Source organism: Sparus aurata, unplaced genomic scaffold (genome assembly GCF_900880675.1).
Source record: "Sparus aurata unplaced genomic scaffold, fSpaAur1.1, whole genome shotgun sequence".
Classification (NCBI taxonomy): Eukaryota; Metazoa; Chordata; class Actinopteri; order Spariformes; family Sparidae; genus Sparus; species Sparus aurata.
This window is the reverse complement of record NW_022045108.1, coordinates 212,372-229,766: the sequence shown is the minus strand read 5'-3', so window position 1 is coordinate 229,766 and position 17,395 is coordinate 212,372. Positions and strand designations below refer to the sequence as shown.

The 17,395-nt window shown below is 46.0% G+C and overlaps 1 pseudogene; it reads right to left on the bottom strand.

The window, feature by feature from the left end:
• Window positions 1-1,917: 1,917 nt before the first annotated feature.
• LOC115577660 (toll-like receptor 13) lies at window positions 1,918-9,322 on the bottom strand (annotated as a pseudogene).
• Between the last annotated feature and the right edge of the window lie 8,073 nt (window positions 9,323-17,395).

The following is a 17,395-nucleotide window of genomic DNA, read 5'->3' as shown; positions in this document are numbered from 1 at the left end:
CCACACTATATAAAGGCACTCCCACACTATGTAAGGACACTCCCACACTATATAAAGGCACTCCCACACTATGTAAGGACACTCCCTCGTTATGTAAAGTCATCACACACTATATATGGACACTCACACATTATTTAAGGACATCCCCACACTATATAAGGACACTCACACACTATGTAAGGACGCTCCCACACCCGAACTCTCCTCAGCTCCAGGTGTTTTTTCCTCCAGAGGCTCGGGCTCGGGCTGTTATTTGTAAGAAAAGTTGATTTTTGAGTCTCATTCCCAACTTGTCAAAAGCAGCCGGCCCGTCATACAATCCCATCTCATCATTATTTGACAAGTTGGGAATTAACTCTAAAATAAACTCTTCGTACAAGAAGACCTTTAACACAACAGAGTCGCTCGTTTATACAAACCTCTGGTGTCTGTCCCTCTCCTCCCGTCTGTCGGTCCAATTAACCACACAGCCAGATTATTGGTCCAAGAGTGTATCCTATCAACAGACACCAGAACTGTTTTCTGTTCCAGGTTTCAAACGTTTTTCTGTCAGAGCATTTTTTATTTTTTTTTCCGGCATAGACACCTTTATTAAGCAGTAGACAGATAGGAAATATGGGAGAGAGAGGGGGATGTGACATGCAGCAAAGGACCTCCGGCTGGAATCGAACCGGGGTCGGCTGCGTATGTGGTATGCGCTCTAACCACTCGACCACCTGCACGCCTCTGTCAGAACATTTTAACGAGGAATAAAACATAAACACGTATTTAAATCCAGTCAGTGTTCATAAGATCACTTGGATCAATGTGACAGTTGACTGCATGTGTTCTGTATAATACGATGATCAATATTAATTAACTGAGACATGTAATAATTGTACCTACAGTTCAGTGATTACAGTCGAACAGTCGTCTGACATTAATAATGAAATAAATCTAAAAACATTAAAACGACTGAATATAAAAGCTCAGAGTGAAAAAAGTCACTTAATAAAATGAAATATTGATTTTTAAATGTGAAATCTATATGAACACAAAGTCGTTTGTCTTCATCACTGAACTTCTGTCAGCTTTTAATTTCAGCTCTTGTTCTCTCACCACACACACAGACACACACACACACACAGACACACACACACACTCAGTGAGGTCATAAAGATTAACGAGGCTCACTGAATGACGATCACGTGACGACACACGGACAGTAAAGTTTATTCTCTGTGTGTGTGAGGACGGAAGACGTCTGCTGGTCGGTGACGATGACGATGATGAAATCCTCGAGGTGTGTAAACTCATCGTGATAAATGATCACAGTTATTGATCTTCTTACATCAGAGCTCATCTCGCTGACATCACTCGTCTGTGATGTACAATCTTTGTACTTTACAAACACAAACACACAGACATGTCACAACGCTGCGTTTTCTCTCCGGTTCTGTCTCCACAATCACAGCTGGAAAATGTCCCAACGTCCGCACCTATAGATGATATATATATGATGACATATAGATCTCCACCTCCTCCACCTCCTGACAGGAAATGTCAGCTCATAGAATTCCAACATGTCACGTTTTACATCTCTAAAATAAAGTTTAACATATCTGTGGATTGCAGAAATTAAAAAATGCTAACATTTTATTCTGCCTGAATGATATAAATAAATTTATTTCTTTAACGCCGATTCCAATTATTTAAAAAAGAGTCGACTCGTATGAACGTAAATGTCCATTTTGATTTAACTTGATTTGACTTTACTTGTACTTTTGATATTTAAGTGCATTAAGACTTACTTATAAAAAAGAATATGTATAGTTAGATATGTAAACTGTATAATGAACACACAATATGAAGTACGTTATCGCTTTCATATAACAGGAAATGAAGAAGAAGAAAAAATGAAGACATAACTCTCTGATATTCTGAGGAAGATGTTCTGACAGTTTATTACAAAATGAGGATATATCAACAAACACACATCACTGTTAAAAGAAGTATAATAATCAGGTTAATTACACATGTTATCTGTTTGATTATTCAATATGTTCGATAAAGAAATACGTTTAAAAATCAGGAGGCAAAATTCATAAATAAGACAAAAGCTACCAAAATGCAAAAGCCACTTTAACTCTGTAACTAACTCTATTTGAGGATTGAATGAATAGAAATTAAAAGATTAATTATAATTTATATACAATATATTCCGCTAAAATAAACGCAGGCTGCGAGCAAACAGTCAGAAACTGTCTTCATGTTCATGTTGGGGTGATAAAAACTTTGATTTATGGCAGCGAGGTCAACGAAGCACTTCACTGGTCAATTAACTGGTAATAAAAGTTTGATTCTCAGCTGAAACACAGAAAAGTTTAATAACGCTTTAAGCACTACGAGTGGAGAGACAAACTTTACTGATACATTCAGTATCAACATTCAGTCCCTCGTTATGTTCATCAAAAATATCATCCAGTCATTATATTTACCAGAACAGTATTTGGGGCTCAGGTGGTTCTCATGAGGGCTCAGGTGGTTCTCAGGAGGGCTCAGGTGGTTCTCAGGTGGGCTCAGGTGGTTCTCAGGAGGGCTCAGGTGGTTCTAAGGAGGGCTCAGGTGGTTCTCATGAGGGCTCAGGTGGTTCTCAGGTGGGCTCAGGTGGTTCTAAGGAGGGCTCAGGTGGTTCTCAGGAGGGCTCAGGTGGTTCTCAGGAGGGCTCAGGTGGTTCTCAGGAGGGCTCAGGTGGTTCTCAGGAGGGCTCAGGTGGTTCTCAGGAGGGCTCAGGTAGTTCTCATGAGGGCTCAGGTGGTTCTCAGGTGGGCTCAGGTGGTTCTCAGGTGGGCTCAGGTGGTTCTCAGGAGGGCTCAGGTGGTTCTCAGGTGGGCTCAGGTGGTTCTCAGGTGGGCTCAGGTGGTTCTCAGGAGGGCTCAGGTGGTTCTCAGGAGGGCTCAGGTGGTTGTCATGAGGGCTCAGGTGGTTCTCAGGTGGGCTCAGGTGGTTCTCAGGTGGGCTCAGGTGGTTCTCAGGTGGGCTCAGGTGGTTCTCAGGTGGGCTCAGGTGGTTCTCAGGTGGGCTCAGGTGGTTCTCAGGAGGGCTCAGGTAGTTCTCAGGAGGGCTCAGGTGGTTCTCAGGAGGGCTCAGGTGGTTCTAAGGAGGGCTCAGGTGGTTCTCAGGAGGGCTCAGGTGGTTCTAAGGAGGGCTCAGGTGGTTCTCAGGAGGGCTCAGGAGGGCTCAGGTGGTTCTAAGGAGGGCTCAGGTGGTTCTCATGAGGGCTCAGGTGGTTCTCAGGAGGGCTCAGGTGGTTCTAAGGAGGGCTCAGGTGGTTCTCAGGAGGGCTCAGGTGGTTCTCAGGAGGGCTCAGGTGGTTCTCATCGCACCACCGCTCCAGTCAGCAGGTCTGTGCCGTCGGTGGGACCGTCTCCGGTGTCCAGAGCTCGGCTGATGTTCTGCCAGAAGACGCTGGTGTGCTGACCCGCCTGCGGCCAGCTCAGGTAGGTTCGTCTCTTCAGCAGCTTCCTCATGCGATGGTACGGAGACAGCTGATAGGCCGGGATCTCCTCCAGAAACAAGAGGACCAGGATGTCCTTCTGCTCGTCAAACAGACGGAAGCTGCGAGAGACACGGGAGTGACCAGAGAGACCAATCAGTTTGGGAGTTTTTCAGATACTTAAATACCGATTTTCAGAAAAACGATCGGTTCAAAGTCAAGTGAGAGCTGATGTAGCTCCGACTCAGGAGAAGGTCGACCCAGTCTACTAGAAGTTAAGTTTGTAGATCACAAAGTTTCTTTCACATTCATGTTGCGTTGATAAACGTCATCGCTGCCTCGATTATGTTCTTGGAGAAACGAGAGAAACCAGATGGACCAGAAGAGACCCGAGAGCTGAATCATTGTGGGAGTCTGTCGTCATGGTTCACTTACTCATAAACTGTTATACTTTTATAATTATCTTTCTTTTGTTCCTTTCAAATATTTTGTTACATAAGTTCATTAACGGGACTGAAACAATCGGAAACAAGTTGTTTAAAGTTGTGTGAGAGCTGACGGAGGTCGACCGCCTCCTAGAAATGTAAATGTTTGTATAAACATGATCACATAAGAAGTTCCTGCGTTGATAACTAATTATTTCTGCAAGACTTTATATCCTTAAATTCTGAATTTTTATCCCGTTCTGTCTCCCAAATGTTTTCAATCAATTATAAGACCTTCAAAGAAATTCTGCTTCCTTTGTCTTCATCTTTTTCTTGTATTTGATTTCAATTTTTTCTTCTATTATTTAGTTTTCTTAGTTTATTATTGTCTTATGTTCTTGGTGTTACACTGTTACACCATCAGTCTCTCTTCTGAATGCACCCATCAAACTCGTGTATTATACATCTTGAGAGAACGCAGGTGTAGAGGGAGGCGGCGCCCTCACCTGGCCATCTGGATCTCTCTGGAGCACCACTCGCTCTGCAGGTAGCGCTGGCTGATCACACAGATGGTCTTCCTGCTGCCGTAGATGGCGTCCGTGATGTTCTCGATGATGGGCTTACCTGTGGAGACGACAGTTCAGACATCATGTGCCCACCAAACGCATCATAAAAGGGATATTCCGGTGTAAGTTTAATCCATGGTCTAAATCACCGTGAAACTGTGTTAGACTCCCTCTCGAGAGATCAAGTTAGCAGACCGCTAATTTACGCAGTTTTTGCATCCTCAGAAACGACGGCACAACAACAATACACTGCAGTAAATGGATCCAAATATAAACCACTAGCGGAGGTTAGATGCCCCGGACTATGTGCTGAGACCCTATCTGTACTGTTGCTGAAGTTTGGTGCTGTTCTGAGCATTATTTGTGGCTTTTTGGTGGCGGTTTATATTTGGATCTGCTAACTTTATCTCTCAAGAGAGAGTCTAACACAGTTTCACGGTGTGTTAGACCATGGATTAAACTTACACCAGAATATCCCTTTAAGACCCATTTCACTGCTCCTTGTTTTTAGACGACTCAGCTGGAAACCTTTGAACAAGTGCTCAAACCACCTGGTCAAAAAGAGCTAGCCAAAATCTGTCTTGTTAAAAACAAAAGAGCTGAATCCAGAAATGGAAAAAGATGCTTTTGTCTCTTTCTGTCTGAAAGTAAGAAGTCATTGTTTGGAAAATGATTCTGATTTAAACAGCTTGAGGAGCTCCGTGAACATTTAATTGAACTTTTGTTTGATTAGAGTTTCCTTCTTGTTGTTTAATGGTTTGCAGGGAGGGAATACTCTGACAATAAATCATGGGCTGAATCAGCAGGAAGACAAATGGAGCTGATGTGAAGGTTATCTCCTTACAGCAGAGTTCACTGCAGCTCCAACAAACCTTCCACCAACGCTGATTGTTACGGGTGATACTGACGCTCAGGCTGCACAGAGCCGAGCACATTTTAAACCTGAGAAGTCTTTGTTGAAAACATCTCGTTCTGCTCCGACGCAACATTCAGCAAGGCGGCTTCAAGACAAGTTTCAGTTCATCTGTGAGAGGGATGTGAAACACTCAAGTGTGATGAAGTCTTTAAAAATAAACTGCAGCATGTCGGCCTTCAAAGACAGGAAGCGGATCAGAGGAAGAGGAAGTGTTATCTTTGGCTTTTGAAACAACAAATGCTGCTTCGATGAACTCCTCATGATAAAAGTCGTCTCGTTGTTCTGACACACCAAACACGCTAAATGTCACAAAACTCTCAACTCTCAAAACTCGATACTGCCGTCTCTCTTTCGTCCCTCCCACAACTTTCTCTTCTTACTCAGCAACCAAATCACGTGTTTTTACATATACTTTTTTGATTGGTTGATGTGGTGCATTTTTCCATTTTCCTTACAATGGCCCGATTTTACCTGTTTTTTTCCTGCACCAAACGTGACGAGAATATTCAGGAAAAAGCACGACATAAGTTATTTATCATCGATCCGGTTTTACTTGGCCTATCGACAAAATTTTAAAACGGGTTTATAGTTTGAAGTCCGCTCTTCTGACACGAGTTGAAACAGAGACTCAGCGAGGCTGCGTCTTGCTACTACTACATCTTAAGTCGGCCATGTGATTTGGACGCAGTGCCAGAGGGATAAAGGTCCGTCTCACTCCCAATTTGTCAAAAAGTGACGCTTCAGGATGGCGGCCGACCTGTCTGACAATCCCAGAGAATCAGATTCTGATGAGTTGGGGAACCTGGAGCGCCGTTAATCAACAAGTCGGGAACGAGACTCAAAAATAAATGTTTCTTACATTTGTACATATATTAGAAAAGTAACTTTACTCCATGAACGTATGTGACTAAACTACATGTGCATGTTAACGCAGCTCGACGTTAATGTTTGGTTTTAACACCGGACACGACTGGCGGACTCCAACCGTCCTGCCTTTGTTGCTCTTTATTCTACTTCATCTGAATTCCTCATTTTGCTGCTGTAATAATTAATAAAAGCTGTTCCTCTGAGAGCGAGATGTCTTGTACACTTTGACTGGTTTCTTGGGGACAGGGTCGAACCTTGACCTCCTTTCTAAAGATGACGTCACACTATAACAACATCCGCTGCCTCTGCTTCACAAAGATGCTCCATGATTTATAAACTGAGACATAGCGAGTGTCTTTTTAAGGGTTTCAACACATTTCTAAGTGAGGACATGTCTTGACGTTAGAAATGTCAGCGAGCTGTGTCTGAATCTGCGAGGATGTTGTTTCTGTATGATAAGTGAATTAATGAGGATGTGCAGAGGAAGTGTTCACCTGGTTGGAAGTCTCTGTGGTGCAGACACAGTCTCCAGCCCTGCTCCCCCTCCAGCACCGGCAGCATCTCTCTGTACACCCAGTCCTCATCTTGAACGTTGTAGGATATGAAGGCGTCGTAGAGGTTAGGGGATCCCTTCTTCCTCTTCCTGCTGTCGTAGAGGAAGGCCCGGAAGAGGTAGAAAGTGTAAACTAGCTGCCACCTCAGAAAGTGGTAGATGAAGGAAGTGAGGAGAGTAAGCAACACCACGCAGGTGCTGGAGACGAAACAGAAGAAACCGACGTCCATCCAACAGAACTGGACGTCAAAGTCCAGCAGCTTGCCTCCCCGCTCATAGACGGGAAAGGCACAGGTGTACTGATAGCCGTTAGCAACATATGTCTGGTTGTTGCTCTTCACCCATTGGATAAAACCAGCATTAGAGCAGTCACAGGTGAAAGGGTTGTTGCCCAGGTCCAGGTATGTCAGAGAAGGGAGGGACTGGAAGATGGTCTCGTTGATCACTGTTATCTCATTGTCACTCAGTCTCAAACATCTGAGCGCAGACAGATCGGCCTGGGCCAGAAAATCCAAAGACTTGAGCTGATTGCTGGACAGATCGAGAGCCTGCAGGTTCGAGAGCGGCTTAAACAGTCCAGGACCCAAATCTGACAAATCAGCCTTCCTGATCGTCAGACTCTTGAGCTGAGGGTTGAACTGAAAAGTGTCCGGAGACGGAGCAGAGAGGTATAAGTTCTCAGCTGTGAAGTACTCTAAATGTTTCGTGACCCGGAGCATTTCTACCGGCATGTCAAAGGGGTAGTCGTGTTGACTGTCCCTGTATGTGATGGTGAGAAATTTCATAGATTTTAATTGGAACAAACCAGCACCAGGACCTGGACCAGCACTTTTTAAATCAGTGTTTAAGTACACTGTAAAATTTTCCAGTCGCTGTAAACCCACGAAGTTGCTCTCATACTCGTATGGAAGAGTCGCGTGAAGAGTTCTCAGGTTCTTCATTCCGTCAAACGTCATTCGATTCACGTTTACGGTTTTATCTGACATCACATTCAAATATTTTAGGGACCCTAAACCTTTAAAAACGCCATTTTCAAGGCTGTACATGTCGTTTTTGCTCAAATCCAAGAACTCGAGCTGCTGCGGCCCGATTTCAAAGGCGCCTCCGAATGTGCACAGCAGGTTGCGACTCAAATCTAAAACCTTCAGCTCATTAAGGTTTCTAAAGACACACCTGTCCAGTTTGGCGATGCGGTTGTTGTGCAGATAAAGCTGTTGGAGATTTGTTGTGTTCACAAAATCCTCACAGCCCAGTGTGGAGATCTGATTGTTATTAAGTTTTAGGTTTTCGAGAGAGGACAGACTCCTGATGTCATCCGGCACTCGGGTGAGGAAGTTGGAGTCTAAGACGAGGGACTGCAGTCGCTTCATGGACCGCAGCGAGCCTTTGGGCAGTTCAGCCATTTGTGTAACGGACATGTAAAGCTGACTGAGCTGAGAGCAAGTTACAAGTTTTGCGCTTAAATTGGCGTCATCGTTATAAGTCAGATCCAGAACCTCAAGCGTCGGTATTTTGCAGACCGTGTCTAAGAGTCCTTTGTGGATCCACTTCCTTCATACTGTTCAGTCTGAGCTCCATCAGGGAGTCGGCGCTCCGCAGGATGTTCTGGATCTCATCGAAAGGAATCACAGTCTGACTGAAGTGCAGCCGAGTGATGTTCCTCAGTAAAGGCCCGTCGGGTTCGACCCATTTCAAGCTACTTTGAGAAAAATCTATCATCTCGAGGTCGGGAAAGATCTGTGATGTGATGCTGAAATTTTCATACTTACTTAGGGCAACGTCCAACCTCTGCAGGCCCGAGGTCGTGTTCAGCAGCAGATCTTTGGTCTGAAAGGAGTGAAACAGATTATTGCTCACATTCAGATTCTTGAGGTGTGGCAGCTGTAGGACGGGCCGAATGTCAGCAACGTGTTGGAGCTTATTGCTGTTGAGAATTAAGGTTTGTAAGCTGGACAGGGACTGAAAGGCGGAGGGATGAATGAACTGAATATTGTTGATTGCTAGGTCCAGCTTGGTAAGACTTGACAGCCCCTGGAAGAGGTTTCTTGTCAGGTTGGTGAGTTTGTTAAAACTCAACCGGAGCTCTGTCAGCGACACCATGTGGACGAAGGATCCGTCGTCCACATGAGTGATTTGATTTGAGTGAAGGAACAAAACTTTTAGTTTCAACAAGACGCCGAAATCCTCCCTGTTAATCTGTTGAAGCTGATTGAGGGAGAGTTTAACTGAGACTGCTTCTTTGGGGATGTCGTCAGGGACGGCAACAAGTTTACGGCTTGAGCAATCCAGAAACATGTCAGCCGAAGCATCCTCGGAGTAAACGACGCTGCAGTTCTTCAGTGAATAGGAAAGTGAAAGATGAGGATGAAGCAGGAGACACAGAGCAAAGACAGAAAGTCTCTGTGTGAAGCACCAAGAACGAGTTGTTGACATGCTGATGGTTCAGACCAGCGGAGGGACGTCTGTGGAGTCACTGCGACAGACGTGGAGATCTGATGCTGCTGAATCTGTAGAAGAGAACAGAACATTTCACACAACATCACTTCATCCATTAAAGTTGTTTAGTAGACAGAGAAATAAGAAGGTTGACACTTTCAGCAGGCCTGCACAGTGAACATGAGCCCAGGAGATTGTTAGCTTAGCCTAGCAAAAGGAAAACAACTAGCTTGGTAGTTGACCTGGATCCACCTGGTGGAGACATAAAGCTGGGTGTCATCAGCGTAACGTCATATTTCAGAGCGATGGCCAACAGGTAAATAAAGCTTTCATCTGTAAAACGACTCCTCCCATTCTGCAGCAGACGCCTCAAACCCGCCACAGGAGATCTGAGAGGGCTGCTGTTTGATTGACAGCTCATTTGAGCAGATATGCCCGCCCTACAGCCTACAACAGCCAATGAGGTGATGCTCTCTCTCTTCTTCCTCCTCACTCCTGAGTCTCCTACACGCCAGCCTCCAGATGACTGATGCATCGTGTAGCCAATGAGATTTCAAATCAAGCAATATAACCAGTATATATAATTATATAGTTTAATTATCTTTCTTTAGTATTGCCGATATTCTGAGTTATGCATTTGTTTATACAGGATAAAATAATCCCTGAGCTTCAGAAAGTTTGGTTCAATAATCTTTAATAATCTCAAAATGTACGTAACCGACATCAATTCATTCATTTATACAGAGAAAAATATTGTTTAAAATATGTAAAGTTTATGTAGATTTATGGATTTGCTCTTTGAATAGTTCCACGTTATCTGCACAAAGTCAGGAGCAGTTTCAGCTGCAGCTCATCACTGCATTAAAGAAGTGAAGAGTGAAACAAATAAATCAATGATTCAGTGTGATCAGTCTCCTACAGATCAACGACCTCTGCAGGACATTCAGCTGAAAACCTTTTCTGTACTGATAGTTCAGCTCCAGCTTTCAGTTCACTCTGAGTTCGACTGGATCATTTTACAAACATTTACGTTAAATCTCAACCAATAAACTGTTGCCGACACTCTGAGTGATTTCCTAACTGGACCCTCCAAAGACTGTGATCAATAAATAACAGATCGAGTCCTGAGGAGCAGCCGGACTCTCCTGCACAGAGCAGTCACTCTCAAACGAGACAAACTGTGAGAAACAGCGTTGAGTACTCACAGCTGATGTTCAGAGCGGCAGGTCTCAGCAGTGAAGGCGTCAGTTCGGTGTGTGCACAGAGCAGCAGAGGTCAGCGCTGACATCACTTCCTCTAACACTATATCTGACAGCAGAAGAGACTTCACTGGAGGCTGACTCACAGTTAAACATGTTTATCTGATTTAAATACTGACAGGAAGCTGAGCAACCAGCGTAAAAACCCGTGTGACATCCTGAGTGAGCTGATCTGACACTAACACGTGTGAAATGTTTGACACAGGAAGACTGAAGACGGGTCAGTGTGAAGAACTCAGTCAGCGCTGATCCAAACTGCTGAGCAGGCTGAGGACGTTCAAGAGAAACAAGCACAGTTCATTAACTATTCATCACAATCAGATTTGGTCATTTATGTTTTGTGCATGAGGCCCAATAAGTCCGGTTTCTGTGACCAACATATAAAGTCATGGCGTGACTGTCAGCTACATCAGCATCACTGTCACCCTGCAGGCTGATATCATCCCGGACTCACTCAGTGTGTTCACATGACACTCAAGAAAACTGAATTACTGTGTCAGTCCGACTATGATCTGATCTTTAAGATGCATGTATACATCTTAGTGTGACTAAAATCGAACCAGATCGGATTTCTCATAGTCGAATTAAAACACCCAGATTATTGATTGATAGTCTCATTACTCCTGCATGTATACGTTCCATCAGATCAGATCGGATTTTGCGTTCTGTGCAGGCTCGAGATCTTTTTCCCCGGGGCCGTGAGCCGGAAGTAGAAGGACGGCGGCGTCTTTCCTCCGAAATCACCACAAGAAAGAGAGAAAGAGCTCCATTGTGCATCTAGTGTGTGTAATTATCATGTACACCATATATGAAGTGTACAAAGATGTAGCTTCGTCTCGCTCTTCGTACGCCATCTTTCTGGAATGTCGAGGCAGTTTGTTGTTGCTGGTGACGTAAAGAGGTCAGCCGGAGGTGTTTCTGTTACCACTAGTTGAAATGGGTACAGCGCCACCTAGCGTACCGGGTATGACATGCTCCGGACAATAATCTGATTTTCTCACCGGCATGTATACTCGGACAGTTGCAGTTGTCTGATTGAGCAGCAGAGTGGAACTCTGGCTGTAATCTGACTCAGCTGTGCATGTAAACGTACTGAGTGTTGAGATGAACGTTTGTCAGACAGTGTGAGACGCCGTGAGACCAGCTGATGAGGCTGAAACAGGATCTGATTGGTCAAACTGACATTTCTGCAGGACACTGATGTCTGTCTGGTTGTTTCTCCTCCACTTGAATGTTCTGCAGTGAAATTCTTCAGATAAAAGTCGCTGCTCGGCCTCCAGAACACCAGAGACCCACCAACCAGGACTACGAGTCAGGAAAACAGTTAAAATCACCTTTACTGAACTCGTCAAATTCAGCAGCTGATGAATAATTATTACAGTAAAAATGTAACTACATTTTGAGTTGATACAAAAGTGAGTTTCAGAAAATATTAAAGAACATTTGATTAAATATTCAGTCGATTTGACACATTATAGAAATGTGTGTGCAGAGAGTACACACACACTCACACACACACTCACACACACACACACTCACACACACACACACACTCACACAAACACACACACACACACTCACACACACACACACACACACACACACACACACACACACACACAGCTGAGCCACTGGCAGGTGATAATTACGACTTCCTGTCCTTCCTTCTCATTAGTTGAGGTGTGATAATTAGCCCTCAGTCCTCCCTCAGCTCTCTCTTCTTTCTTCTCAGTGTCGACGTGTAAATGAGGCTCTCTGTCATGGCCGCCCACTGGGGGCTTCTGGGTAATGCAGTTCAAAGAGACGAGGAGGTGACCGCAGTTAAAGCATCCCGTCGATGTGGAAAACAAAACTCCACGTTTGTTTCACGCTTAAAGTTCAAAAAGTCTCTTGAAGTCAGACATGATGTCATGATGTGAGACCCTGTCAATCAATAATGATGTCATACCAGCTGTTATATCACCATGAGGTAACATAACCATGATGTCATCACCACTGTGATGTTTGTTCTGTCGTCTGTAAACACGTCACAAGTTATAATGATTTTTATGTAAACAAACAAACAGCTGATGTCTGTAAACGTAAACACAGATGACTTCCTGTGTTGTTGTCGCCTCCTCTCTCCTCGCGTCGTCTCCTGTCTCCTCGCGTCGTCTCCTCTCTCCTCGCGTCGTCTCCTCTCTCCTCGCGTCGTCTCCTCTCTCCTCGCGTCGTCTCCTGTCTCCTCGCGTCGCCTCCTCTCTCCTCGCGTCGCCTCCTCTCTCCTCGTGTCGCCTCCTCTCTCCTCGTGTCGCATCCTCTCTCCTCGCGTCGTCTCCTCCCTCCTCGCGTCGCCTCCTCTCTCCTCGCATCGTCTCCTCTCTCCTCGCGTCGCCTCCTCTCTCCTCGCGTCGTCTCCTCTCTCCTGGCGTCGTCTCCTGTCTCCTCACGTCGCCTCCTCTCTCCTCGCGTTGCCTCCTCTCTCCTCTCTCCTTGCGTCGCCTCCTCTCTCCTCTCTCCTCGCGTCGCCTCCTCTCTCCTCTCTCCTTGCGTCGCCTCCTCTCTCCTCTCTCCTCGCGTCGCCTCCTCTCTCCTCTCTCCTCTCTCCTCTGCTCGTCACATTTACATCCTCCTCATACATTATTCCATATCCCCCCTCAGAGGAGTCACACCTGAGATTAAAGCACTCACAGTAACGTGGAGGTGAGGCTGGATTCCCTCGGTGGAGCAAGGCACTCTCACCGTCAGGGTTAGAGGTGCGAACCCCACCGGGAGCCGGAGGCCGAATATATCCTGTTATTTACCAGGTGGCAGACATTATGTGAGTTTAGAGAGAGCTGAAATCCTCCAGAGATCAACAGAGTCTCTGTCTCATCTCACTTCAGTTCATGAAAGTACTGATCCAGCTTGTGTACTCCAGTAAAGTAATAGATTACAGGCTCTGACATGTACTCAGAGTATCAGAGTAAAAAGTCTCCCTCTGAAGGACATTTGTGCTCAAAGCTAACTGAAGCTCACGTCATATTAATAGAATTCAAAGACTATTAAAGTTAAAGGTAGAATCAGTAGGATTTGTCCCAGCTGTTCCTGAACGCACCACAAAGACAGTTGATTGTTGAGTCTCATTCCCAGGACGTCAAATAGACACATGTTGGGTTGGTAAAGCGTCCCGAGCAGCAACAAAGAGAGAAAATCAGGAAGAGGAAGAGGAGGAAGAGGAAGAGGAAGAGGAGGATGAGGAAGAGGAGGAAGAGGAAGAGGATGAGGAAGAGGAGGATGAGGAAGAGGAGGAAGAGGAAGAGGAGGAAGAGGAAGAGGAGGATGAGGAAGAGGAGGATGAGGAAGAGGAAGAGGAGGAAGAGGAAGAGGACTAGGAGGAAGAGGAAGAGGAAGAGGAGGAAGAGGAAGAGGAAGAGGAGGAAGAGGGGGAGGAAGAGGAGGAAGAGGAGGAAGAGGAAGAGGTTCATGTGAATGTTCCCGGCTGGGTTCTGTCCTCCGTCCTCTCCTCTTCCTGTCCCCAACATCCACGCCTGTTAAATTCATGTTTGTGAATAAAGTTCTGGACTTGATCTTAACGTGACGCGGCGAGCTGCTGTCGTGTCCCTGAAGTGTCCCTGAACTCCTCGACCGGCCGTCTTATCGTCTGAAAAGGCTTCAAAAGCAGAACCAGAACATCTTTAATGATGTCTGAGTTCACTTTGGTCTGGATTGTGTGTGAATGACTCTTCAGTCAGACGCTAAGTGCTGCTCGAAACCAACAAAGACGACTTTAAAAAGGACTCCAGACCTCAAAGACGTTTCCTCGACACTCCTGGAAAATAACAGACGGTGTTTTTTGTTCGGTCGCGGGTCGAGAACACAGAATGACACTCGAAGATTCAAGAGTCAGATTCAAATATTAATCATCAGAAAACAGATTGTATGAATCTGTGTGGCTCAATGAATGTTTTCATGTTGTTTGAGCCGCTGACGACAACAAGCAGGAAGAGGACAAAGACAGGAAGAGTGATGCAAAACCCCTTCAAAATAAAGTGATCAGAACAGGTGTAATATTTAGACGTCTGATATTTGACAGAAAGTTTGTTCGCTGTGTAAAATAACAGTAAAGAGCTGGCAGCAGTATGCCGTTATTTTTACGGTATTCATACGTAAAATGACTTTAATGTAAACCAGAAAAACTGCATATTTCTGTATTTCTATCATTTACAGTAAAGACGCCAGCAACATACCGTAATTTTACTGTATCCGTATTGTAAAATGACTTTACAGTAGAAGTCTGTAGACCAGAATTACAGTATATTTCTGTATTCACACTGTTAAATGATTCCACAGAAAAATAAATAAATGCAGCATATTTCTGTGCAGGTTCTGTTCTTCCAACATCAGAACCATCTTCTGCCTGATGTGCTAACAGGCTAGCATGCTAACAACAGGTGAGCACAGTGCTAATGCTGTAAAATGTTTATTTACATACTTATTACAGTTTTACATCATCGTGTCATTTTACAGTTAAACACCGTGTTTTTACAGTAATATTGCGTCTTTGTTGCAAATATATTATATTATTATACAGAATTACAGAATACTGCTGTGGATTTACTGGGGTTCTGACCCGGTGATGATCATGTTTACATGATGTTCTGGAGTCGGAGCAGGTTCTGTTCTGGTCCTGTCACACACTGTGTGACAGGACCAGAACAGAACCTGCTCCGACTCCAGAACATCTGGATCTGCAGCCTGACACTCGTGACATCGTGCTGCTGCTGAGCTCTGACGAGGTGGCAGAACCAGAACTTGGTTGTTCTGGTGAGTGAACGTGTCCGACTGTCAGTGAACTCTTCCTCCTAATTTTCAAATAATATGTGAACAAACAGAACGGAGCTGCTGATGTCGCGTCTTTAATCCGTCCTCTCTTCTTTCTTTACCCCGACAACACGAGTCGCAGACAGAAGTTGAAGTCGTCTCTGCTAACTTTAGTTTCCACACAGCTGCAGCAATATGGCAGAACTGTGCTGAAGAATGGAGGGATTACTGGTGATTAAGAAGCCGAGCCGAGGCCTTTTCTCTCTTTTTTCTGGAGAGTAATCCACCGCCGGGCCGCGACTCCATCGCTCCGCTCGCCCAACAAAAGCCTCTGAAATCCTCCCGGAAAAAACTTCACTTCAAAAAGTGTCTCTGGATGTGAGCAGAGCCGCTTTCTCTGCAGCGCGCTTCAAAACCGCTTAGCAGGAAGGCCGGCGTGAACGCAGAGGAAACTGGGACACCCGAACAGAAAGGCCTCGTCTTATCTCCTGAGGAGGCCCCCACCTCCTCCACCTCCTCCACCTCCCCCACCTCCTCCACCTCCCCCACCTCCTCCACCTCCTGCTCACCCTCATCTCACAGATTAGACACAGATGGAATATTAATGTAGATCTTTTACAGCGGCGGGTTCCTGGAGATGAATCTGCAGGAGCTCAGGCTGATGAGCAGATCCAGCTGGAAACAGGCGGCCATGTTGGTGGTCCGGATTCTGTCTGTCCTCGAACGTTACAAACAAACAGAGAGACAGGAAGAGGAAGAGGAAGAGGAAGAGGAAGAGGAGGGGTTTTGTTCACAGTCAGCGGAGGAATTCATCCTGCGTCCATTTCTAACAAACACAGGAGCGACGTGACGAGCAGGTGACGTGTGTGTGAACCACAGGTACGTCTGATCAGCTGACTGTGACATCAGCAGGTGGAGCTGCCAGAGTACGAGTCACCACGGAGACACGTCAGCTGGAAATGTGAAGAACAGTGTGTGTGTGTGTGTGTGTGTGTGTGTGTGTGTGTATGTGTGTGTTTGTGTTAATTGAATAGATTGCTCAGAGACCATCTTATGTCTCAGAACAATCAGCGCCTTTTATGACTCAATCAGCAAAACACACACACACACACACACACACACACACACACACACACACACACACACACGCCACACACACACACACACGCACACACACGCCACACGCACACACACACACACACACTCCTGTAATAATTTCAGTTCTGACATTAAACACAGTTTTAATTCATATTTGAATCACAAACTTTATCAACAACGTTCTGGCTCTGACATTGTTAATAAAGTTGTTGCAGGGTTCTGTTTAGCTCAGTTGGTAGAGCGGGTCTCATGTTCTGAGGCTCTGCAGTGGACCTGGGTTCGACTCCCGGCCCGGGTCCATTTACTGCGTGTCACGCTCTCTGTTTCCTGTCACCTCTTCAGCTGTTCTCTGAACCAGGCTCAACCAGAACCAAGTGGTCCTGAGAGGAAACAGAACTCTGTCACTACACTCAGAACCAACCAGTGAGTCTGACAGCGACTCAAAGGGCGGAGCCAGGCTAGCTGATTCCCCCCGTTTCCAGTCTTTATGCTAAGCTAAGCTAACCAACTGCAGATGCTCAGAGTGTTTTCTGCTCGATCTCTTCTGTGGTTGAGTCGGACCTCTGATCTCCGGCCTCTAAAGGACTCGGCCTCTCGAGGACCCGTCCTCCGAGGGACTCGGCCTCTCGAGGACCCGTCCTCCGAAGGACCCGGCCTCTCGAGGACCCGTCCTCCGAGGGACCCGTCCTCCGAGGGACCCGTCCTCTAAAGGACCCAGCCTCCCCTGAAGGACCCGGCCTCCTCTGAAGGACCCAGCCTCTGAAGGACCTAGCCTCCCCTGAAGGACCCGGCCTCCCCTGAAGGACCCGTCCTCCGAAGGACCCGGCCTCTCGAGGACCCGTCCTCCGAGGGACCCGTCCTCCGAGGGACCCGTCCTCTAAAGGACCCAGCCTCCCCTGAAGGATCCGGCCTCCTCTGAAGGACCCGGCCTCCCCTGAAGGACCCCGCCTCTGAAGGACCTAGCCTCCCCTGAAGGACCCGGCCTCCCCTGAAGGACCCGGCCTCCTCTGAAGGACCC